The sequence below is a fragment of the Lontra canadensis genome, unplaced genomic scaffold, assembly GCF_010015895.1.
Source record: "Lontra canadensis isolate GAN:19392208 unplaced genomic scaffold, GSC_riverotter_1.0 scaffold236, whole genome shotgun sequence".
Lineage (NCBI taxonomy): Eukaryota > Metazoa > Chordata > Mammalia > Carnivora > Mustelidae > Lontra > Lontra canadensis.
In genome coordinates, this window is record NW_022631230.1 from 56161 (window position 1) to 81449 (window position 25289).

The window sequence follows — 25289 nt, forward strand, 5'->3', positions numbered from 1 at the left end:
TTCTATTCAATATGCTTATGGGAACAGGTATTCTCTGCATAGTTATTATGGGTATTAGAGTACAGAAACATTAAATACGGAACTACACCTAAACTGAGGCAATTTTATGTCATTAAAATATCACCTATAATTCTAAATGAATATTATTAATTTGAATTGCTTTTGTAAGACTGGTTTACAAATTAATTTGTAAATTATCTAGTTTTACAATTTTATAACAGCCATAAACAAGAGAAGTTTATGCCTAGATTATGTATACATATTACATGTAAAAAAAATAATTTAAATTGCACTGGATGGCTACTGATGCAGGTTTTCATTAAAAGAGATGAGTACCTTACCTAAATTTGAGAACTATTTCTAGAAGATCTATATTCAAAGAATTCAGTAGTAAATCAACAAATCTTTCAAATCCTTTCCTGCAGTGATCCATTAATTTGTATTTGTTGAATGCCTACTGTAGTTGAAGTTTATCAGGGATCTAGATGGACAGGTTCCCTTATCCTCAGGAGCCTACAGTCAAATGTATGAGACAGATAATTAAAATGTTAACAAATAATTTTGTTTTAAAAATTCCAATTGCATTCAGTGTATGGGATGAGGGAAATAATGAGTGTCTTATGACAAGTGGAATAACACAGAGGACCAGATGAGATTAGATGATCAGCAGGGGGGCTCTTACAAACATCTTAAACATATTGTTGAAGATTCCCAGATAAAAGAATGAGCCATCCAAACACACAGTAGACATGGGCAGCAAAGGGAATTATTCCAGAAGAGAGAATAAAAAACTATAAATGTCTAAAATAAGAAAAGTTTGGCAAGTTCTAAGAAGCAGAATAGTCATGTGTGTGGGAAATAGTGAGCCCAGGGAAGAAGGAGATGAGGCTGCACAGGTAGGCAGGGCATCTTTCAGGGTCTTAAAAGATGGATTAGGTTTATTTTATTCTGAATGGAATAGGAAGCCATTGAGGAGTACAAGCAGTGTGATATAATTTGTGTTTTTAAAAAATTAGACTGTGATTTTTACTTTATCTAGTAAAACAGCTAGATATTCCATTAAAAATACACCAAAGGCTCACAGATGGACAAGGATGTAGCATCCCTTGTTCAGGACTAAAACCAGCTTTAAAGGAACTGGAACCAAGGCAGTGTTTATAAGTGTGCTTTATGCTTTAATTTGAAATGTTAACATTATTAAAATTATGAGATTTCACCTCAAATATCTGGATTTTCTGTATCTCTGGATTTATTTTTTTTTAAGTTTCTAGAAAATCCAGGAACAATAAGCCTGCATTCCTGTCTGGAACCAATTGGCTGGAGCTGAGCAGCAGCTGCTCCATTTTCCCTTTTGCAAAGTGCTGTCATTCTCTTTGTCAGAGTTCTCTCTCACTTCCTGCTTCACGTGCTTTCCTCACCTATTGGCTTTATCTGGATGTATGAATTTTTTAACCTTCTCTGAGGGACTACAGGGACCACAGCCACAGCCCTGTCCCTAATGCTGACTCAAAACCTTGGTATAGATTATGCTTCATGATCTTTTTTCTAGCCCTGACATTTGTTCACGGATCATCCCCAGTTCTATGTCCATTTGTCTCTCCAATACCACACCTACACATGAAACACCGACTTACCCTGTGTTTGTGCTCACCCACAGCCTAGTCCTCAGCTTTAGGTCTGTGGGCGATTACCCTCGGCTCAAGCTCACCTCTTGGACCATGCTTTATTCTGAAGATTTTCACACTTGGATTCTGCACTATTTACACCTATGGTTCAAGTCACTGTTGTACCTTTAGAGCAATGTTGAACTGTGTGTACAGTCAATCTTATAGGACAAAATATACAGTATTCAAAGTGCTTTATTTATAATTTAATTGTAAATTTTAAAAATAAGGGATGTACAACCTGATGAGACCTCTTGGGTTGAGATTAACTGAGGCCTGTTTCTAGTATTCTCTCTTTTCTTCTATCTGCTTGGAAAGCATGGCAATTTGGTAAAGTTGGGAAAATGCCATGAAAAATACATGTTTCCATAAGGATGCAGGAACTACTGATCAGACATTTTAATTTATCTGTTGCTGTAGTTCCAGCACCTAGAACAGTGGCCCATGGTAAGCATCTCAGTTAATATTCTGTTGAATTAGTGCATGAATGTCTGGCTATTGTACCTTCAGCCAATATTGTGCTTCAGATATATGAGGCTACAAAATGAAAAAAAAATGGTTGTACTTTGTGATAAACTATCCAGATAAGACTATAGACTCTACCTCTTACTTCCCCAAATACCTCCAATGACTTAATTATAATTAACTAGAATTTAAAAAAAAAAAGCTAAGGCTTTTAGCTCACTTACTATTTTTCTAAGACTGTTAACATTCTGAATCTTTAACATCCTTCAGAATAATGAAATGTGTCCATCAATTACCTCCTGATAAAAACACTTGCACTGGTACTACCTATAGTTTTGAAATGGACCAATAGACTATAATTATATATGAAACTATCTGGGGACTGTTTCTTAATATGGAAACATTCTGCTCATCACTGCTAATCACAGATGAAAACAGAGTTACACAAATGTTGCTGAGCTCAAGTCTGAACGAGGTCTTCCAACCACACTCACATTCCCTCCATCTTCTTCTTCTCCCTAAATAAAACTTTGAGGACAGAACACTCATCACAGTACGATATGAAAGTCTCTCAGTCCATTAGGTCTACCTGTGTCGATATCACATTGGAGATGACACAGCTGTGAGCCTGTTCCTTCCCTTAATTCTACCCAATACAGAAACCTTTACCCTTGCTTAGTAACACCACCATAACATCAAATAAGATAATAAACAGCCACTAAAGACAGAAATACGTTTTGTGAACTTTAATTGAATAAGCACCTTTTTTTGCTGCTGGTAGGGAATAAATTATCAGGAAATGGAATTTATTGACTGCCCTGATTTTCAAGATCTGCTTAAAATGGAAATTCCTAAGACTACTTTTCTCTCTTTAGGGTAATATATATGAGTTTTTGAAAGATCTGAATCAAGGTTCTGTCCTTCTCTGCACTAACTCGACTTATTTCATGACAAATTAATTTGTCAGAAACAACAACTGCAGGTTTGAGATAGAAATAGTCACATGAAAGACCAAATTGAGGCTATTTTGGATCTGTTAGCCTTATGATGGGATGCTTTAATTTATGCATCATGGAAATCTCTTTACACCACTCCACTTGTAATTGCAGCAGCTCATGATGCTTGTATGCTCATTGGTTTCACTTTATTCTAAAAAACTCTGGCAAAAATCACTTTATGTGACTGATAGTTTGCTAAGGCAAACTCCCTTTAAGAGATATTACCTGATTATTTTTTACCACATTACCTCACTAACAACAACAACAAAAAAATAGTAATAATAAAAAGCTCTGGTGAGTTGTAAAGTATCTAATGGAATGATATGTTAATTTTCTCTATAAAAATTCCCAATTTTCTTATGTGAATATAAATTGCACATTACATAAAACCCTTTCCCCTGACCTATTCTTTACTCCAAGGCCGTCATTATTATGGGAGACCCATTTAACCACCTACCTCATATCTATTTCTTTTTTTTCCTCTTCAAAGAGGGTTCTAGTGTTCCTTGGAGCAACGATATGCTTAGATGAGAATAATGGATGGTAGTTGATATAAGCCAGTCTTCAATGACATTGTGCCGCAATCTACCAGCCTCACTTTCAGCTGGGCATCACCCATTTTTGCTAATGAGAATTGAGAGGAAATCTTTGAGGAGATGCTCAGGAAACTTTGACTCTCTTGATGAAAGACTGACATGGTTGACATCACCAACACTCTTTGCTTTGAACTTAGACTTAATATCTAGAGCTACAGCAACTTTCTTAAGACTGTAAAAGCACAAGTAAGAATATGAACAGCAACATACTAAGAATGCCACAGTAAAAAAGACTCTGGATCCCAGATCCTCAATCCTGGATGGCTTTGCTGAGTTTTGAGTGAAAGCCTGCAAAAGGCCTACTTTCAAACTTCTCAGTATTTAGGAAAAGTCAAACCATCTGATTAAGACACTTTCTGAAGTCTTCTGTGACTTGCAGCTGAATGCCTAATATAATGATCTTTCTGTGAAACAGCTGAGGCATTCTCAAAACTCTTCCCTTCTTTCTTGTCTCTCTCTCCAAATCTACATTTCACTGGAGCTCTCAAACACAGTATATTCCTGCCACCTAAATTGCCCATTAGTCTCTGAATTCTCTCTCCTGTCTATCATGGGTCTTTGTAATGTTTTCTCTGCCAGTGAAGTCCTTTGTCATCCTTATTCCTCCTCATGAAAAGCTGTGTTAATATAGGCGTATGTCATGACTCAGAAAATCCACTAGGACTAGTCCCAACAGAAATACACAGATACTTTCACAAAAAGATAGGTACAAGGTTGTTCATAGCAGCACTATTCACAATGACTACACACTGGAAAAAATGACCATCAACAGTTGAAGAGGTAATAAATGCGTGGTATATTTACAGTAACAAGAATAAGCAAACTACAACTATGGTTATATGCAACAATCTGAACAGATCTTAAAAGTGTAAGTTTTAACATAGTTTTAAAGCAGGTAAACTACAGTGTCAAAGAAAGGTAAATGCCCCCCTTGGGGAAAGTAGTGCCTAGAAGGAGAGTTACCAGGATGTTGGCAATATTCTGTTTCTAACCTATGTGATGGTTACTTGGGTGTGCTCACTTTGTGAAACTATACCAAACTGTAAATGTGTGATGTGTGCACTTCTCTACGTATAATATTAAAATTGAAAGTTTTTTTTAATATTTTATTTATTTATTTGTCTGAGAGACAGACAAAGTTTACCTAGGTCAAAAAGAATCATTAACATAATCATATTTCTTCCATAATGCTTTCTCTGATTTCTTCTTCATTTCAATTTAAACTTTTTTATTTTTTATTCCTCCATAGGATTTTGTCTATACCCATCTTATAACACATATCCCAGGCTGCTCTGCAATCAGGTGTTTGCATAGGTAACTTCCCCTGTCCCCATAAGACTGTGATCTTCCTGAAGGCAAGGTTCACATCTCTGTCATCTCATACTGCTATGTACAAATTAAGCCAGAAAACCTCTTTGAAGACAGTTTTATTTTTTTAAAGATTTATTTATTTATGAGAGATAGAGAGAGAGAGCACACCCTCGGGGGTGGGGGAAGGGTAGAGAGATAGGGAAAGAGAGTCTTTAGAAGACTTCATGCTGAGCATAGAGCCAATGCGGGGCTTGATCCTATGACCCTGAGATCACAACCTGAGCTGAAACCAAGAGTCAGATGCTTTACCAACTGTGCCACTGAAGGTGCCCCTGAAGAGAATTTTAATTCAAAACAGCTTCCTGTGAAATATATATACCAAAGATCAAGTGTTTGTGTTTTTGAGTTTTTATTATCTAATAATACAAAAATTTGAGATACTGAAGGCAGCGATAGAACAGAAGATTCATTGGATTAAAAATATAATGACTTCTAAGTCTTTACTTGCTATACATTTAAACTGTAGAAATTTATGAAGATAACTGCACCTGTCAGATCTGTAGTTTCCTCCCCTGAAGTACGGGGAAAATAACATTTACTTCATGGAAATGTTATGTGTCTCAAGACGGCTGATGCACACGAGTGTTTCCTAAGTTCCAAAGTACCATACGTACTAGAGGTTTTGTTCTTTATTGCCTAGTTTTTGCCATTCTTTTTCACATCATAAACAAGGCATGCCTGGAAAATTACAATTATACCATGTTAGAGTGACATGAAAATCTCCTTAGGGCTGGGGGACACTAGCCATGCACACTTGTTTAAAAATCTCCACTCAGGAAAACCATCAGTTTATTAGAATTAAAAATTCTGGCTCAGATGAGATCAAGTTTTTTTGTCTTCTTCACTGGGCATCTCCAACTAGCAAACCGAGCTCAGTCACAGAAAGTAGATCCATGAGACAGATTGTCCCAAGCATCATCTGAAACCAAATGGAAGTGTCAGCCATCATATAAAAGCATTCCTACCTGGGTGCCTGGGTGGCTCAGCAAGTTAAAGCCTCTGCCTTTGGCTCAGGTCATGATCCCAGGGTTCTGAGATCCAGCCCTGCCTCAGGCTCTCTGCTCAGCAGGGAGCCTGCTTCCTGCTCTCTCTCTGCCTACCTCTCCACCTACTTGTGATCTCTCTCTCTCTCTGTCAAATAAATAAATAAAATCTTTAAGGAAAAAAATAAAAGCATTCCAATCACAAACACAAATTCCCAAAACTGAATTTACATTGCTGTGTTTATGCTTCAGTGGACCATTTGGTGTCACTACAGGGAGAAAAACTGTGCAAGCAGCCTTTACCTAGACCTTCTATCTCTAATGAGAATCTGTAAGCAACTGATCAAAATTTCAGGAGGAAGGAAATACTCATTTCACACACTTCCTTAATCACCCTCTAGTCTAGAGGGAGAGCCTCAGCATTAGTTCACGTATGGATGTAACCTGATTCATGCACTTCTAATGAATTATTTATTTATTTCCTCTGTAATCCCTCCACTCTGATGGAGAGAAAAGAAAAAAAGTGTGTGAGTGTGAGTGTGTGTGTGTGAACAAGGGTAGGATTTGGTGTTTTTTCTCTTAAATTACTGAAATATCCATAGTGGGATGGGGAGGATACAGAGGAAGATGAGCCATCATCTATTACATGAGCAGAAAGTTTGTTAAAATAGTCTCACCTTTTCAGTATCTACCAAAGCATGGTATGCAAAATGATTTTAAGTGACAACCAGATAAAACCTTTAAAAAATTATGGTTGGGGAGCCAGCATGGCTCAATTGGTTAAGTGTCTGACATTGACTTAGGTCATGATTTCAGAGTCCCAGGGTCAGGCTCCCTGCTCAACGGGGAGTCTGCTTGTCCCCTGCCCTTCCCCCGCCCAGTACCCTCCCCACCCACACACTCATGCACGCACGCGCTCTCTCCCTCTCTAATAAATAAGTAGAATCTTTTTTTTAAATATTATGGTTATTTTAAAATAACTATTTTTATATTGGAAAAAACCCACCATATTAAACTTGTAATTTTGCAGATATAATTGCTACAAGACTAAACTGACTTTTTAAATTTTTTAATTAACTTTTTCTTAAGTGTGTTGACTCACAGAAAAATAAATAACAGGAACACACAGATGTAGCAACATTACACAGGATGTGTATAACTGTCCAGATTTCAGGCTACTGGATTAGGTGATATTTGCTCCTTCTGTATCATTATCTCCTTAAGGAGACGTTCCTCTGAGCTAATTCCAAAAGATTACTCTAATTCACATACAGAATGGTAGAGATAAGAAGTGATGCTGTAAGATGAAATTATTTCCCGTAAAATTGAAAAATAATCATCTCAACATGTGGCGATGGGCATTACCACGGAAGTGTGAATGGTATAAACACACCTCAGACTATGGGTAGCATGAGTCTAAGCCCTCAGGATCAGAGAGTTATGTGCCCGTCAGCCCACTCCCTCTTGAACCCCAGCTTGCTCTCTGTAGAAGGACTAAACGGTCTCTAAGGTTCCTTTCAGCAACACCAACCCATGAGTCAATGTGGAAGACATTAACTGTGCATTAGGGGCACAGTGAGCTGTTCAGTATGTCAAATGGACTTATTGCCTAAGTAACCCGTAGACTAAGCTGCTGCTTCTTCCACTCAGTGCATCCACATACTCAGACCCATGTGTTCAAGGGCCTTATTATTTTACAGTGAATTTTACCCCTGAAGGAGGATATGAAGAGGCCTCAAGGGCTGACATTTTCCTTTGTCATTTAGAAGAGATCAAGCTACACACCAGTGTCACTGCTCTGACTTCCTGGATTAGAAAAGAAATGACCAGACAGCATGCACCCAGGATTTACCTAAAGACTTGGGAATTTTAAGGACAAGTTTTGTATTCCTAGGCGCCTTCTGAACTCAACCCGAAATCTTTCTATTGCTTAGCATAACCCACCATTTGCCATCTCTGACTTCTCTGTAACCTTCCCCCAATCTCCAGTAGAGCTCAGAAAATTCATTAGCTCCTCCTCGTAGAGAGTCTCAGATTTGACACAGAGCATTAGAGCTAGAAAAGACTCTACAGGTCATCTCTTTCTGCTTCGTATCAGATGTTTAAATCCCTCTGCAATACCTCAGCAGTCACACCGCATCTGCTTGTACAATAACAGCAACTGGAGAGTCATAAGCTGCCAAAGCTCTCCTTGTGTGTTCGCCACAGTTGTAGTCACTTCCTGCTCAGCCCAGAGCTCCCTTTCAAACATAGTCCATCAAACCTGCTTCTACTTTCTTGAAACCCCTGGAATACTAAATTCTACTTCAATCTTCTGGTCTCTCTCCAGGCTAAACATCGCTATGGCTTTCATCTGCTCCTTATAAGTCATGATTTCAAGTCCAATTCATATCTTGGCCATCATCTACTAGATGTACTCTAACATAATATCATCCCTTCGGAACCATGCTTTCCAAGACCAGATAGGATCTCTCCCTTTTCACCTCCAAGCGGTGTGTGACCAGCATGGGTTACAATGGTACAACCTGCAGTATCATTCTATTCCCTCTTGCATAATCATAATCCAAAAATTATCCTAATCTCTGAGGAAATCTAATAAAAACAATACCGAACAAAGCAGACGCATACATACACGTTTTAAGCAGCCTCACTTTGCATCACAAATGGTTGTGAAGTGTGAATAGTCACTTTTCCAAGATATTTGTGTCATGTAGTGTTAAACTATGCTTATAAAAGCTGCTTCTCACAACTCACATAAAAACTATATGTGTGTGTGTGTGTGTGTGTGTGTACTATAAGACTTCCACAATCATGAAATATTTTCCACTCATTTGATCTTCATAACTCTATGACAGAGGCAGGGAAAGATAAGCATGCTTTTTTTCATATACATATACAAAACTGGCCAAAACTCACATAATTTATAAGTTACAGAGACTTTGGGTTTCAGGTCCAATCTCCCTTCACAGTATTATTCACTTAAAATAATCAAGTGTCTGCACACCTAACTGGGTGCTAAGACTCAATATATTAGGTGTAAATTTTAATGGTCCACTTTGACCCAATTTCTTGAACATGCTTGTGCTAGATTTGGCAGTCGCATGGCTATTGCTATGTATTCCTACAAGAGAGGAAAGAAAATGGCCATCACATTTTCAGTAAGTTTAACTATTTGCTTAAAATCTTACTCAAAGTGTTTTTAATCACAAAGTGTGAGAACCAGGCACTTCCATTCACAGCCCTGTAGGAAAACCATATAGTCTCCAAAAACCACTAGCAGCTTCCACTCACTAATGCTAATGGCATTCTTAGGAGAAGAAATCCCAAAACGAGAAAAGCCAAAGCTAAGAAATTAAAGATTTATAAAAAGTCAAATTCAGGGGCTCGGGTGGTTAAGCAGCTGACTCTTGATTTTGGTTCAGGTCATGATCTCAGGGTCCTCGGACTGAGCCTCGCATCAGGTTCTGCCCTCAGTGGGGACTCTGTTTGGGGCTCCTCCCTCTCCTTCTACACCTCCCCCTGCTCATGTATGCTCTCTTTCTCTCTCTCTCAAATAAATATATATATTTTTTTTTAAATGTCAACATTTACAGCCCCATCTTCTGCCGCTCCAAGTCAATGGACTCCTGACACCACTGTAAATACACGGTGTCACCTAAAACAAAAGTTCCCAAATCTAGGTCTAAACCACAATCAAGCTTTTTAAAAATATAAGCACATGGGACCTTTCTGGCACCTAGGCAGTCTAGCGCAAAACAATCTTTCTGTGGTCACTGCTGTTGTCGTTACTGTTGTTTTTAAAGGAGTCTAGTGTGACTAGGATGTAGCTGGCCCAAGCCTGGAGTTTGTTAACAAGGGGAAGCCACTTCCTCTTGCATTATCCCCATCTCTCCTGCAGCAACAGCCTTCCTTTTTCTAGTCAATCCTTCTCATCAGCATGGGCCATAATATTTCTCATAAAAATGGTGTTCCGTGATCTCACATTCCCTTCATTTGCCTATATAACTTTACTGCAAAACTCCTGCAAAGATTTTTTGATAATCATTATCTCTATGATCTCTACTTCTGGTCTCTTGAGCCCATTCTAATCAGACTTTCACAGCCATGTTTCCATTGAAACTGTTTGCCCAGGTGAGCGATGTCCCCCCACATTTCCCAGTCTGAGGATCCATTCTCAGTCTGCTAACTACAGATCTCTCACCAGCATGTGACCCGGCTGGTCCTTCTTTCTTCACTTAACTCCTGCTGTCACACTCTTTGAATTGTCTCCACTCCTCAAGCTTCTCTTTTGGATTCTCTTTGGTAACTTTGACTTCTAACGGCTAAATGTAGGAGAACCTCAGGGTTAGTCCTTCAATCTATTCTTTTTCATATCAACACTCACCCCTTATGTAACTGAATACAGCCTTGGGGTTCTGAATACCACCCACATGCTGATGGCTCCCATTTCCTATCTCTGGCCATGGACTCCCCTAAATTCCAGGCTTTCTTCTTTCCACCCAATGCCTCTCCTCTAATTCTAGGTCCTATTGAAGGAAAACAGACCACTTGAGTTTATCCTTCAAAGCAGTTCTGTCCTCCTTCACTGCCCATCTCAGTCAAAGATCTCTCTCTTTGCCTCACTGCTCAGGCAAAATTACTTGAGCCACCTTGAACTTCTCTTCTTCTCTCAATCAATTAGCAAATCCTGTCAGCTCTACCTCAAAATATATCCCAAATCAGACCAAGTCTTACCACCTAACACATTATGACTCTATTCCAAGCGTCTCACCAGAAATACTGTAATAGCCTCCTAAATAGTCTCCCTGATACAGTCTATTTTCATACTGCAGCCAGAGTGATCTATTTAAAATGTAAATGGCTTATCACACCCCTGCTCAAAACTCTTTCACGACTTCCCATAATCCTCAAAATAAATTCCAAAATATTTGTCACAGACCACAAGGCCAGGAACAATCTCCTTTCCTACCATTCACCTCACTCTGACCATGTCCAGGCTACTCCTGCTTCAGGACCTTTGCCCCTGCTGTTCTTCCAGCGAGAGCGCATTCTCCTTCAGTACTTGCAGGCTTGCTCCCTCAAAAAGCCATTCCCTCAGAGAAGACAGCAGCTGTATCTAACGAGACCTTCCTTTCACTCTCGATCCCCTTAATACATTTATTTCTCGTTATAGCGCTTCCCACCATCCGACATTATATTAAATGCACGCCAGTTGTTTATTTATTTATTAGTTTACTTCTGCACTAGAAAGTAAGCTCTTAAAATAGACATTGTTTTGCTCACCACCGAATCCCCAGCAGTTAGAACAGTACCTGGTGAAGAGGAGACCATCCATAAACGACCGAAAGAATGAAGGAAAGAATGAGCAAATTTAGCCTGAAACACATGCTCTTCCTTGGCCCCACGCCTCAGTGCATATTTTCCCCTTTACCCAGAATGCCCTTCCTCATCATTTCCTATGCGATGTGGATGCCTATTTATTCTTTAAAATGCAACTTGGGTAGCATATTCCCCTGAAGCCTTCCCAGATAAGCCTCTCTGACTACACACACACACACTCACTCACATATGCAGGCACATACACACACACACACACATCACTGAGCAGAGGGCGCTGCTCTCATCTCTCTCTGCATTCAAGATAAATTGTTCCTACCTTTAGACTAGCACCTACCCTTAAAGATGTCTTCTTCATATCTTTTTTCTCTTAAGTCTTTTTTCCCTTGCCATACTGTGAACTCCTTAGGGCCGGAGTTGCTGTATCTCTATTTGCCCCTGCCAAACGCATACTAGGAACCCACTTGTGCTAAAATACGTCTGGTTGCCAGTGCTCACGTGAGTTTTTACTATCTCCTTCTGCTTGTGCTAAGTTGTTTTTATTAGAAGCTGCTGTTCATTAACGTGATTAATACACCTAAAAGTAGCTCATTTGTTCTCTATGCCTCAGAGACAAAAGTGCCTGCAGATCCCAGAAATTAAACTCTAATACAGTTTAGATTTGTTCCCCATTGACTGAGAACTAAGCGATGTAAGCCTTCAATAACAGAACTTCACCTGCCTGTTGGAGAACATTTCTATAGGCCGTGCAAGATTCTAGTTATTAATCATTAGCAAAGAGAATGTAAAGTAAGCTTAAATCAACAAAATGCCCTAACCTTTATCATGTTGTCCCACTTCACAGCGCAGAAGGAAAGGGCTCGATACCAGGGTTGGGAAGAGCACCCTCTTTGAGCAGCATTATACTAGGGTACACCACAAAACTTGGTGTGTAACAGGATGAGATAGCTGTTGGAAGGTATGACCCTTATTCCAAAGAAGCTATACATTTCATGTTGATATAACTGGTTTCGGCCAAGTTTCTTCTGTCTCCCCAAGACAATGTAAAATGGAGCTTTATTTTATCTGCAACATAGCCTTGTGTCATAAATGTGTCCAACATAATAACCATAGTAATAATAAATAAGTTAGAGCTGTATTGTGCCTTTTAGATTTTTCCAGTTTGCGTTCACCCCATTTCATCTGATCTTCAAATGTTGCTTTGATGGAGGCAAGAATGATTATACCCATCTTACAGATGAGGATTTTGAGGCTCACAGAGGTTAAAAAAACTTGCCTAAGGTCAAGAAATGAGTGAATGAAAGAAACAGACTCCAAATTGGCATCTAAATCCCAAGCATACTATGAGTAGAGCATCCAAAGATCCAGCTACTCTACACAGACATGGGGCTCTGAACAACCACCTCAAGTCTGCTGGGCCTGTTTCCTCATCAGCCAAACAAAAACCTGTGTATCCAGTTCCTACAGCTGTTGCTAGGACCCAGATATCCCGATCCTACATTTGGAATCACTTATGCCCCATGCACAATATAATAATTGGTCCCTCCTCGTTAGAAGATTACAACACAGGAGTGATGTTCGTTTCCTCACATCTGGGTTGTGAGAATGACAGCAAGGTTCATTAGAGACACGGAGTCTGGCCATGCCAAAAAGCTTCGTGAGGTGGGGAGAGCAATCCAAACAAAGGCTCATTTCCGTTTTAGTGTCTGCTTTAGAAATGCCTTTCCATCGTTCTGAGAAAGCCAGCTCTCTTCAGCCGGGAGGAAGGAGCGAAGGAGGCCCAGGGGGCAGGGGACGCAGCACTGACACAGATCTGAGGTCACTGGACAATCTCCACTGCATCTAGTCTCTCACTTGTTTTTCGTCTGAAACCTCCAGAGGGATGCGCTTCAGCGTCACAGGCTCATTCTAACGTCCAGCTCAACCAGGAGCCACTCCCTCTCAATTGAAACGGTGAGGTGACTAAGTGCCCCGATGTGCAATTCTGGAGAGAGGGGAAGGGAGGGTGTAGCCTACCACCAAGGGGAAATGGAACTGGACTTCACACCACTCGGCAGCTGTCCCTGCAGCCCCACTGATGCCAGAAAACCAGCCCCCCAGGGGATAAGGCAATTCTTCAGCACACGCCACACCACCCTTTGATGACAGCCCACTGTGCAGCAGCGGCAGCCAGGAGACCATCACATCTTACTGACTAACTTCTCGCTTAGGTGAAGAACTGTAGTTCTTCCCATCCAGCCCCACTCAATGCCTAATTCCCTCTGACAGGAAGCCAACACTGGACACAGGTTTTTTCCCAGTTAGCATGGTGCTAGATGTAAACAATCAAGGAATACTAACCAAGCAAGACTGCTCTTCATGCTATGAACCAATACACATTCCCAAATAAACATACTAGATAATAAAATATTTATATGGCACTCAATGTCTGATTATTCTAGAAGCTTCATATATATTAATATTAATTCATTTTACTCCTCACCACATCTCTGTAAGGTACGTGTGAGTACCAGTTTACACAGGAGGACACTGAAAGCTCTGGGGTTGGGGGGGGGGCAGGAAGTGAAGAAATGTCCGGAGTCACACCCCTGGTAAGGCAGAGCAGATCAAACCCAGGCAAAGTTGGCTCTACAGTCTGGACTCTGTGCTCCTGCAGAAGACTCCCCCACACCAGGCTATATGTTTCTGAGCTTGATAAATTTGCATTAACAGAGGTGGATTTCAAAAACACAAAACTGAGTGAAAAAATAAGACGCAAAGAGATAAATACAGTTCAAGACCATTTATATGTGGGGCGTCTGGGTGGCTCGGTGGTTTAAAACCTCTGCCTTCAGCTCAGGTCATGATCCCCGCGTCCTGGGATCATGTCCCACATAGAACCCCACATGGGGCTCTCTGCTCAGCAGGGAGCTTGCTTCCTCCTCTCTCTCTCTCTGCCTGCCTCTCTGCCTACTTGTGATCTCTATCAGATAAATAAATAAATTTTTTTTTAAAAAGACCACTTATATGAATTTTAGAAACCTTCAAAACAATATCATACATGATACATATATCATACTGGAGGGACACATACTGAAGTCAATTTAGTTTCACTCCTGAGAGAGGAAACACTCTGGAATGGAGAGAGGGACATTCTAAGAAATTTTAACTTTATCAATAATAATTTGACCTCTTTATTTAAAAAAATCTGAAAAATATAAGGCATAATGTGAACAATTTGTTCATTCTGATCTTAGGTATATTAGTGTGTGTTATATTAATCTCTGTTCATTTCTGTATTTTCACTTTAAAAACAAACTACATATATTTTCTCCCCTGTTCCTTCTTGTGCCCTCCCAAATGCCAAAGCCATGAACATCATTTCCAGTTGAGGTAATGGAATCCATACTGTACTGCATTTTAGAAAACAAAATTGTAATGATGATTCACTCAGGCTAGTTGCCTAATAATGTTAACTATAGCTACATATTCCCAGTTTAGAGTGGTAAAAACAAAATTAACAACCACTCTATTCAACTAGAACTTGAACTGAGCACATGCAAACAATTGTGTCAGCAAATAGTAATTATCAAAGAAAATAACCTAAAAACAAAACACACTGGGGAGAATTTTTCTCTGCTACAATCATAGCAGTCCCTTCTAGCGTAACTACAATGGTAACTACGAATGACACACTATAGACACTGTTAATAATTGGGACTATTTATGCTCATGTATTCTCCCTCTTATCCAAGTATGAGTTATCTTAAAGCAGGGTTCATGCAAGCCCACTGCCAGACTCATGGTGTGGGTCTCTGTAAATGTTGGCTGAATCAATGTATAAATGAAGTGATGTTCCATAATAACTTTGCTCTGACCAACTTAAAATCTTCAACTCTTCAAGCAAAAGGGTAGGTGATGAGTCTGAATGTTAAAATTCTTATACCTAGATGGATAACATTTTGGGAGAATGTTAGTAATTTTTGCCCCATAGGACAAAAATTACAATTTCCCTTTATCATACAAATTCCTCTATTTTCAGAGACAGTACTTTTAGAGGCTTTCTCATTATACTAATGCAAGTCAGTTTCCTAGTTTCTGATGTTATAAAACCTCTCCAAGCACTGAAGCAGATTTTCCCATCTAAGATATTAAGTATTTTGTTTAGTGATTTAGATTTGATATATTCTGAGCAGAACCAAGTTCACACAGAATTTTCCCCTCCATTTAGGCTTCTCTGTTGGAAAATCCTTGTTTAATCTCAGAAGGTTTATTTGTCCCAAGAGTTTGTGGAAGAGATCATACCAAGAAGAACATGCCAGACTAAGCTCTTCTACCATCTACTTTGAAAGAAAGATGGAGGAAAGGTACAATGCTTCCTGGCTCATACACTTAGCATTCCTCATCCAGTAGTATTTAAAATGGAATGACACAAACATTTAGAGATGTACTAACAACTACCACAATTGCTTTTTGTAAGCCAGGAGCGATCGGACCATACTCTGCTGGGAGTGACTGTTTCCCCCAAAGGGCATGGATGCTCTACTTCCAGTCATCCTGTGATGGGAAAGGCAATGAACCTTGGAATGGGAATGGGAATAACCTCACTGTCTCTCTGGAACCTGAAGCAGCAGTTCCTAATTCTGGGGGAAACAGAAGACATCCATTGTGCAGAAAGAGGCTGGAGTTACAGAGAGATGAACAAGAGGCTCTTTTAGAGAAGGACAAGTCCCATGAGCTCCGGAGGCAGTGACAGCTTGTATTTGTCCTTATATTTCCATTTTTCTGCTTTCCTTGGACATCAGCATATTATTCTGAAGACCCACAGTCTGGTGTTCCATAAGACTTGAAGAGGAGAGTGACAAAGCTCTTGTATTCCAGCACAGACTTGTGGAATGTGTAAATACTCTTTTAGTATTTCCTAGAAATTACTTGGCAAGAGAAAACTCAGCCGAGGAATGGAAAGTCAGCAATCTACCGAATGACACTTGATGTCAGGACTTGAAAATCAAAGTCAATTTATGTTTTAGTCCTGAGCAACTCGGGAATTTTTTCAGTTACACTGGTCCTACAATGTTAACATTTAACATAACTTTTGTGACCTCCTGTCTTGATGGTCTAAACAATCTATGTACACAAGAGAGAATTGAAACTGGAGTAGTATGAACTATTAAGAAAAATATTAGTGCTACCATGATTAATTCCAGAAATTCAGTTATCAAAATTCACTTAGAAGAATATCATCCAAATTACCTGCTACAGCCAAATTACTCCATTAATACCATTTTATACTTGTTTCTATCAATGAAATAAAATTCACAATTATTCCTAATGCTGTGGATATTATGGCGATTATTTGCTTTAAGGAAATAAACAGATCTTCACAAATCTCCACTTTTATTATAAAAGGAACACATTTTCATAATTCAAATAATATACAAATATGTAATGCACAAAGCAAGTGTCTACCATCCAACTCCCTAAAGGTAACTGACATTAACAATATGGAATGCATTTAATCAAAGATACACACACACAGAGTCACATAAACAAACACATACACACAATCACATGGGACAGAAAATAAATATATGTAAACACATAAATCTTCATTTGGATTAGTCTGCTAATCTGTATTATGTAACTATAAAAAGGAATCCTGCCTAACACACACGTAAGTTTGGGAGCCAAAAGGCCAAAAGTCATTATTGAGCTCCTCCATTTTTTTACTGTGGCAGTTTTAGAAAATGCAGCACCAACTTTTCTCTCTGTTTCTCAGCATTTCCAGGTCATCCTCATGCTGTCTGTGAACACAGGACCATCACCAGATTGTCACAGAACACTGTTGTCTGGAATTCATGATCTCAGTTCATCATCTGGCTTCAGCCTTTGGGTAGCTACATGAACTATCTCCAGTCAATGAGTTACATACCAAGGGCTACAACAGACTGTGGGGAAGGAATTCATCACTATCATTTTGAAAATGGCTTCAAAAAGATTTGAACTATGCTATCTACTCACAAGTTCCTTAGTGCCAAGGTCAGACACTGAGCCAACATGGCGATTCACAGATTCCCAAGTTGCTCCAAGTCAAGCAAATAATTAGTGCTTTTGAGAACCATCCCGCTAGCAACAACACCCCTCCCCTCAAAAAAGAGACTCATTTTGTGCCACTAAGTTTTATTTAAAGACCATGCAATCGAATCCCAGCTGGCTTCATTGAAGCAGCAACGTAAGCAATCAGTGACACCAACTGCAATGCTATCGTTTCTATAAACAGTAATGAGTGGAGGGGGTAGGACAGTACTAGAAGCTTATGTATCAACAAGAAAGATCATTACAGCAAGAGAGATTGTCTTGGCAGATTCACAGCATCTTTCTGATTGGCACCCTAGGAAATGCAAATGTCCCACAACATTTAATGGCATAGGAGAAATATTCGGCCATGGCATTCCTAACATTGTGCAATAAGAATAATAAGACCTAAAGATAGCAATTTCATACACTAAATAATACAAAGGAAATCTTCATCATCCTAACATATTCCATGGAAACTGAAAAAATTGATCCATAAGTACTCCCTGGATGTCCCTTTCTACCTCTGATACCAGAGCACAGAACTTGATTTCTTAGAAGCTGGGCTATTGTACCCGGCTACAAATAAATGGATTCATGCTGAAGTAGGGGCAGAGGAGATATATAACATAGATAACTCGGCAGGATGGCTGAATATGAACAAGTCCGGGTAGGCTTGAATTGAGTTGTAGGGTAATGACTTTTCAAAAAAAAAAAAAAATGTGCTTCTTTTAATATCTGTAGCTTATTTTCATATAAACACATTCTTCTGGCAAAATATCCAGAAATACTACTCCTTTCCATTAGAGCCCCCATCTGACCCATACCAGTACCACCTTTCAAACTTCTAAATGCTTTTCAAGAGCAGGGAGATTAACATGAATCCCAGGCGGAACTGTTTTTCCTTCCTTGCAGTGATTTTGCCATAGAGCATTGACTCAGACAAGAGGTTGTTAAACTGAAACAGACTGAGACTCCCTGGTACTCTGTGTTGGGCCCATATCCTCTCCAGCCTAGCAGCATAATTCCTGCTTGTATTGGGCGTGTATTTATATATTTCACCTTCCTGGGTCTCCAGTGCCTAACAGAGAATCTTGCACGTCACCAGTCCTCGAGGAATGTTTGCTAAATTAAAAAAGGGTAACTCCTGATGTCAGAGACATGTTTAACTTTCTATCCTGAGATGGAGAAGGAAGGGAGGGTGACCAATTGTCAAGGGCTAGTTGGCATGACTCAAGCATCCTGGGCTTTGGGGAAAAGTCTGGCTTCCCTCCTCTCTCTTACTGTGCTAACCCGGAGTCGGGCAAATGGTTGTGGGTCCCTGCCCTAGATGAGAGCATTCAGCTCAATCCCTTTACCATAGGGTACTGCCCTGGTTTTTCCCCATGCACACAGCTCTCAATTTATAAGCTGGGAGAAAAAAAACAATTTTATTTGGATTGCTCCTTGCAGTAGAGATACGAGCTGCCATGTTGTCTCTGTTTTTCAGGTCTTGTAGCTAGGTCTCCCTTTTCAGGATATGCTTTGAAGACATCAAAAGGTAGTTTCTACATCTCAGGGTATATAGTAAGGAGCCCTGGAGTTCTTAGAACCCTTGAAATTAAATTACAACTTTGAAAGAATATTCTCAAACATCAGTGGAACTTCAGTACTTCATTCTTATTTTGGGGGGAAAGATAACTATCATTCAAGAAACAAGGACCTGCTAGGCTCCAGATGTGCTAACTTCTAAGAAGGATGACAAAACCACATACTTTGGGATGCTAAACTAATTACTCCAAGATTTTGACAGAAAACCAATACATCTATTGTTTATATCTTACAGTTGAGATCATAGAGAAACTGGAAAGAACCTTAAACAGAGCCCAATAATCTACCATTAAATTGTATTATTTTAAACAGTCCTGTCTTACTCTATCAATCAGGATAGGCCAGATAACAAATAGTCTTAAAGATCTAAGCTCCTAGGGGCGCCTGGGTGGCTCAGTGGGTTAAAGCCTCTGCCTTCGGCTCAGGTCATGATTCCAGAGTCCTGGAATGGAGCCCTGCTCTCTGCTCAGCGGGGAGCCTGCTTCCTTTCCTCTCTCTCTGCCTGCCTCTGTGCCTACTTGGGATCTCTGTCTGTCAAATAAATAAATAAAATCTTTAAAAAAAAAAAAAGATCTAAGCTCCTTATTAAAAGACTTTAACCTCTCATTAGAGCTAACTGTCCATCATGAGTCACACAGTAGGGCTCATTTACTACAGACACTCAGGGACAGAGGCTGATGGAGTCACCCCCACTTTGAACATCATCAGAAGGCGAAAGCCCGAAGTGAGTTGTGCCCTGGCTGTTTGAATGTCCACATAGAAGTGAGGTGTTGCTATTTCTGCCCATATCTCATTTGCTCATGAAGTAACATGGCCACACCTAACTTCAAAGGAATGGGGTAATGCCATCCTCCAATGTGTCCAAGAGGAAAACCTAAAATACTGGGTGAAAAGTGGTAAGATCTACTACATTTGCACATGGTGGACACTTAGCAAATAGTTTTTAGAAATACTACTATTCACAGACCTGTATCCCTGAAGCAAATAATACCTTATATGTTAATTTAAAAATACTATAAGTAACAAATGAGCTAACAACAAGCATTAACTTGAATTTTCTGACATTAACACTGAAAATCTCAAGTAAAACAACAAAAACAACAAAAAAAAATGATTTCAAAATCATTTGAAAATGAACACCATAAGAAAGTGATAGATGTCCTGTGTGTTACATAATTCTTACTCAGTTTAGCTATCGGGAGCAACATTGAAATAGTGAAGAATTTTAAGATTATGACATAAAAACCAGCTCAAAGAAAGATTCTACAACAAAGATAATTGCCATGTATAAATCATCAATTATTCTCTAATGAAGTTTTCCAAGATTAAATAAATGAAGGCAGTTACACACTGAAATCAGCCATGTTTCAAAATTAAAATGATGTGAACAACTGAATACATGTCTTCAAAAGGTAAATTTCGTCATTTGCTTTTGATGAAGTGGATTTCTGAAGATTGAATTTGAATCTAAAATAGCCTCAATTTATAAATACATTATTTTCATCTGTTCCAATTTTGGATGTTACTTATATCCTTGAAGAAAAAGAAAAGAGATTAAAGGACTCTACACTCAGAAGTAAAGCAGAGAGGAGCGGACAACAACTGTGCAATGCTATCTTTGTAGAGGATCCCTTCCTGGGAAATGGGCTTAAATCAATAACCACTTTGCAACCAAATTCTTTCTTGGATCACTTGAGTATCTTGTAGAGTAGTTAAAGCCTAAATCCCTTAGGCACACACTAGCTGATGAAAAACTGAGTATAAGTTGGCAATTTTAATTTAGATGGTAGTGCTATACTTGAAAGTAAGAGTGTGACTGGGTTTTAGATATGTGTGTTCATCAGGATTGATAAATTATTTTGGCCTGGACTGTTTCAAGGCCACATAAAGGTAACTTGATGTGATTGTACAAGTTAATCTCTAGACATGTGGTAATCCTCCATGCTATCAGTCTGAGAAACCCCTAATTGACTGAATACCACAGGACAGTTATGTCCATATACAGAAAGAGGAGAGGGACACCTGGGTGGTTCAGTCAGTTAAATGTCTGCCTTCAACTCAGGTCCCCAGGGTCCCGGGATGGAGCCCTGCATGGGGCTCCCTGCTCAGCAGGAAGCCTGCTTCTCCCTCTGCCACCGCCCTCCGCCCCGCTTGTGTTCCCTCTCTCACTATGTCTCTCTCTCTCTCTGTCAAATAAATAAAATTCTTTAAATAAATAAATAGAAAGAGGAGAGCACAAGGGCTGATTTTCTAGAATCGCTTAGGGTGATAAGACAAGCACAGTGCTTCCCACTCTCTCCTTGCACATGTATGCACACACACAAGCACACACACCTGTGTTACTACTATTGTAAGGACCCACTACCATAAGTGCTGCCATCCTCTGTCACGTTAATACCTAAGGCAGCTTTCCCTGGAGCCTGATTGTTAGGACAAGAATCCCTCTTTAACTGATCTTTCCTACCAAAGCGGTGAGAAACCTATAACTTTAACACCCTTCTTTAATATAAATGCTTCTGCTTTCCTTCCAGCTAGATCTTGAGAGGAAAGGGAGCAGTCAATAAAGCTATTGTTTTAATCTACACCCTTCTTTGATTTTATGTTCTTTGTAAAGGTCCCTAATCTAGAGAAAAATGAACTTGATTCGCTCTCTTAGAACCAAGAAATTAGCATTTTCCAGGTCATATACTCTGGAAGGGTCATATACTCTGAGAAGAATTGTTCAGAATTTTAAACTTCTTAACTTTCTTTCAATGGATAGGCTCCACATGTGAAAAAAAAAATCATTCATTTTGAGAAATGGAAAAAAGAAAAGAAAAGAAAAGAAAAAAGATCATAAGATACCAGGAAATAGCCATAAACAACACGCTTAACTTTTGTCTAAGATTTTTTTTTTAAGATTTACTTATCTGAGAGAGAGAGAGAGCAGAGGCAGAGGAAGAGAGAGAGAGAATGTCAACAGACTCCACGGTGAGTGGGGACCTGATATGGGACTCAATCCCAGTACTCTGAGATCATGACCTGAGCCTAAATGAAGATTCAGCCAGTCTCTTAATCAGCTGAGCCACCAGGTGCCTCTAAGATTGTTTTCTGTTTGATAGCTCATGCTATCTCCATCCTACTGAAGTAAGAAGGATTTATAAACTAATATAATGGATAAATTAGATATTCATATTTGATATTGTAGAGGAAAGACATGAACAATAAAACATTTTACTTATACTAAGAAGCTCAAAAGTTAGTAATGATTATTTTTCATTTAACTCCATTTATTTAATAAAACCTAAAGAAAATATTGAAATGCTTACTAATTACAAAAATTTCAACAATCCATTAGAAGACTCTCTTAACTTCTTAAAGCAAATTATGTCACTTCTCCCCTGTAGCCCTTATCTCCCTCAACTGTAAAATAACGGGAAAGAAGCAGCTGATATAACATTCTAACACAGTTCAAAATATTATTATATTTCTCATTAGGTAAGTTGAAAAAGAATAAAATTGGACACTCCAGCTCTATTCTTAAAAATTTGCTCCATGACAATGTATCTGATGTTTTCACCTCATTTTGTATTCATATACTGGGAATAACAGCATTTCACACAGAACTGCTGTGATGTCATGCTAATGGTACAAGTTACATGAATGGAATCATGTTAAAATGGAACACAAAAATAATAATATCTAAAATATACTGAGCACATTATATATGGAAGACTCAAAGTTCTCAAAATGATGCCTGGCATATAGATAGAGCTCAACATATCTTTAGCCATTATCAATTCATTTAATCTTTACCACAATGTAAGAAGTAAGTACTATTACCATAGTAATTAACATGTATGCCTAAATTGAGGAACAACAAGGTCATGTATGTTATCCAAGATCATAAGCTAAGGAAGGCCACAATCAAACAAAAGCAATGTAGTTCCCAGAAATAATCTCTTAGTAATGCTGTATATTACCTCTGGCTGTGGAAAGGGTATGAAGGAAACTTAATCTTCATTACTTGTGACCATACCATTTTACAAGAATTCCCCTAGAGTGATCATCCTCTAAAATACCAACCATCCCACTAAGTAAAAAAGCATATGTAAAAATAAAGTACAACATTTTTCAAAGGACTGCATGTTAAATCTAGGATTAAACAAGATACAGGAACCAGGCTAGAGCTATTATTTCCACTTTTTTTCCAGATAAAAATACTGAATTTAAAAGATCCTTCGTAATTTTATTGAGACTCCTTTATAACTAGGTCTTCTGACTCTAAGTCCCATGATTTTGCAACAACCTATGCTGCCCTATCACATATAACTTCTACTTGTATTTGTTAATATATGAGAGACTGACTCCTCATGTAAATTAATGTGTTACCTAATTTTACATGAGGTAGACCCCTATCTTTATTACACAACATACCTAAACTTCTTTCAAATCCAGGAAACATATATCCAAGTTGCAATCTATTCAATGTAGACAAGGAAAATTGAAATAATTATCAACATACATCTCAGTTGACTTCCTGAAATATGTATTTTCAAAATACAAAACCACAACATCAAACATATTAATTCAGAATATAGAAGTTGGATATCTTTTAGCACTAATAAATATGGTGGCAAAAAATGACTGTGTAAATAATCTTATGAATTGAGCAAAAGTAAAAATAAAACATCTCATTGCTGATTTCATTTCAAAAGTGTATTCTCATATTTCACATATAGTTAAATTACCTAATTAGTTATTTTAAAATAGTTTTACTTTTCATCTAGAGTGGTGAGTAATCAGAGAGTCAAAGTTTTAGAAAAATAATGAATGATATCTATATATACTCTAATCTTTCCGAATATAATCTTCATAGCTCTAGAACAGGGTGAAAATAGGTATGTATCCAAATGAATCAGCTCCCCCAGGATAGCAACTGAAGTTTTAAACATGAAACCTATTATAACATTGTTAAAATGTTGACTATTAAAGTTACCTGCAATTTATGAACAAAATAAATATTTTACAAAGAGAGACACTTACTTAGACATGCTAGAGGAACCTTCCCCCTCTCCTCACATCACTCCCCTCCATTTTGTAAAGAGAAAACCAAGACACAAAAATGGGATTAGCCCTTGCAAGGTTAATAGACATAATCACTTTAAAGGAAACTTACACCTTAAAAAAGAGAGCGAGGTGCACAACACGAAGTGGAGAACCAGCACCGCATATGGCTTCAGCAGAAAAGAATTTCACTTACTTGATTTTAGTTTAGGGTTTTGTTTTGTTTTGTTTTTTTCATTTAAATTTTTAATTTCGCAGGTCATTAAAAGGGCCTGATTTTCTTTCTTTCCCTCACTGGACCTTTCCTGAGGGACCCGGCTGGTTAAACCCAGTGCTAATTGGGACTTTCCAGTTCCAGCACCGAGGACAGAAATTGCTCATTTCCAGGGCGAAGCTACGCTCTTCGGAGGGCCAGAAGTCTACTGCTCCGACCAAGAAAGAAGAAAAGATACCTGGCTCGCCAGCCACTTGTTTAAAAGTCCCCTCTCCTGCTGAACGCACCAGCAACTTCTCAAGAGCAGACACTGAGCAACTCCAAGTCGCACGCCGCCCTTACAAGTCACAAGGAGAGAGCCGCGAGGAAGTGCGAAAGCAGGTCACTTTTTTATCAGCACCCCTCTGAAAGAGACCCGCGATTCCAGTGCTGGCTCTGCGCGAGAGCTAGAGCGTTCTACAAAGCGCAGATGGCTTCAGGGATTACGAGGGGGGAAAAAAAAAAAAAAAAAAAAACCAACCAAACGAACAAAAAAACACCCCCGAAGACAGAACGGGCGGCGGGGCCATTCTCTCGCCCCAGTGGGCAAACGCCTTCCTTCTACCGCTGACAGCGCAGAATAAAGGAGAGGGAGGCGCAGGGAGCCAGGAGGAGGAAGGGGTGGGGGCATGGGGGCATCTGCAGCGTCCTGGGGCTCAGGAAAGAACATTTTCTCACCACTTAGGCTGTTGCTGGACCTCAGGCTCCTTCCACAGAGACACTGCAGCATATGCACTCCTTTCTTCAAAGAAAGCTCAAGAATCTTCATGGAGAGGCGCGTGTGTGGGGTTCGTCAACTCCCCGCCCACCTCCGCTAATTGTCCAACCAAACGGCGGCCTGTCTTCGGCAGCCGGGTCCCGAGTCCATGGTGCGCGCGTCCCAGGTGGACAGGGAGCCGGAGCGCGGGGCAGGAGCGCGGCGGGCGCCCCGG

At 39.3% G+C, this 25289-nt stretch overlaps 1 long non-coding RNA gene across 1 annotated transcript; it reads right to left on the reverse strand.

Moving 5' to 3' along the window:
• Positions 1-408: 408 nt before the first annotated feature.
• Positions 409-25289, reverse strand: LOC116862373. Its single transcript, XR_004381626.1, has 3 exons — positions 25036-25289; positions 10481-10492; positions 409-419 (listed from the first exon to the last, which is right to left on the reverse strand). It is a non-coding gene; the product is annotated as an uncharacterized LOC116862373 (long non-coding RNA).